Raw genomic sequence first — 1,836 nt, 5'->3', positions numbered from 1 at the left:
ATTTTCTTATTTTATAATAGTTTTTTAATTATTTTTTACTTTTTAATCACCTTTTTATTTTTTTATTTCATTATTTCATATTATTTTTTTTTAATTATTTAATTTTTTTTTAAAATCAATTTAATTTTTTTTCCCACCTAACTTTATTGGTATGACACAGGAGATAACAAGCCCCTGTGTGATAGCAATTGGAGGTGACAGGTTCTCTTTATTGACCCCTGTCACCTCCAATACAGGAGTTCTAGCTCACTCTCCCCTCTCACTGTGTACACGGAGCGGCGGGGTTACTTTTAACCCTCCCGCTCTGCTACCTGCAGTGAGAGACTCGGCAGCGGAGGACGGAACCAGAGGAGAGAGGTAAGTGCAGGGGGGAGGGGGAGGCGGGGAAGACGGACCGTCTCCACCCAGGTACGTGACAGACCCGCGCGCTTGAAGTAGAGCCATGGCCCCCCAAAAATAAGCGCTGCCGCCCTTCATTATTACAGTTTCCTCATCAAAGTCCCACAATTTCCTATTGATCCTGCCAGTGAGATCCGCCACCTTCCTGGGATGGGGTGACAACGATGCTGCACTGCTCCTGAATTCAGAGCAGCATTGTCATGCTCCTGTAGGCGGTGCCTGCTTGTACTACAGTGGGAGGAGAAGATGTTAAAGGGGGCGTTGCCTGGAGCTTGTCAATCAGCACCTGGCCACACCCAGTCCCACCCACTGTATTCTGGATTGGCAGCACTGCCGCTGCTTTTGAAGCCCTCCCACTGTGAGCTGCAGTGCCTGGGAGGGGGAGCGTGTGAAGGAGGATTTGGCTCAGTCATGGGAGGTACAGGAAGTTTATGAAGCTTCATGTATGCGTCACATAGTCACAGGAAGTGGCACTTGTTTGAACCCTAACACTACCCATCAATATGAGAACTAACAACTTTTTGACTTTTTCACCTAGTTTCTCTTAATCATTTGAGTCCTGGGAGCCATTTTAATATGACACCCGAAATCAGTGATTTTCATGTAAATTTTCTAACCAAATCCCCTCCCCCCGCCCTCAAAGATTCATGGCCAAGTCCGAACATTAATGACAGGTCCACTTTACGCATATAGAAAAGCCTGACAGGGTGCCACCTAGTGTTCCCCTCGGTATCTTACATTAAAGACTATGTACAGCTTCATCACCTCTCTGACCCTTCTATCCGGACCCCCAATAAATCAGCAGTCCATGCTAAGACCGGCCATGACCCTTTATTCCCAGACAGGGCTGTAGCTAGCATGGGGCTAGAGTGAGGCACTCGCCTCAGGCGCAGCTGAGAGGGGGCGCAGCCGGGGCCGGCCTGGCTGCGCCCCCTTGCCCTTTTTGCCATGGCCAGCACAGGGCGCCATTGGCAACAGGGGCGCCAGGCGGCCAACACAGCCGCGGCTCGGCAGGGAGAAGAGGGGCGGCACAGGCTCCAGCTTCTCCTCGCATCCCCGCTGCTCTCCTCACCCTTATGGGCAGAGACTCTGCGTCCTCAATCTCTTCAAAAAGGAAATGTCAGGGGTCTGTTTAGACCCCCAATATTTCCCCGAAGCCCCCCAAACAGTAAATAAAATAATAATAAAAAATATGTTAAAAAACATCCCCCCCCACCGCCCTCCCCCCACACACACTCATGCACACATATTATTAGACATGTGCAAAGACAAAAAATGTGTTTGGGACGAAAGGAACGAAAACTAAAAATGTTTCCATTCGTTTTTTATGCTATTTCGGATTTGACCTCCTGCGCATGCGCGCCACCATCCCGGAGACGGGGTGCATGACGTCGCATGACACCGTACGCATGCGGCGTCGAGTGGCATAACACGTCT

This window comes from Nanorana parkeri, unplaced genomic scaffold (assembly GCF_000935625.1).
Source record: "Nanorana parkeri isolate BGI_ZX_2015 unplaced genomic scaffold, ASM93562v1 scaffold2153, whole genome shotgun sequence".
Classification (NCBI taxonomy): domain Eukaryota; kingdom Metazoa; phylum Chordata; class Amphibia; order Anura; family Dicroglossidae; genus Nanorana; species Nanorana parkeri.
This window is presented reverse-complemented; position numbering follows the sequence as displayed.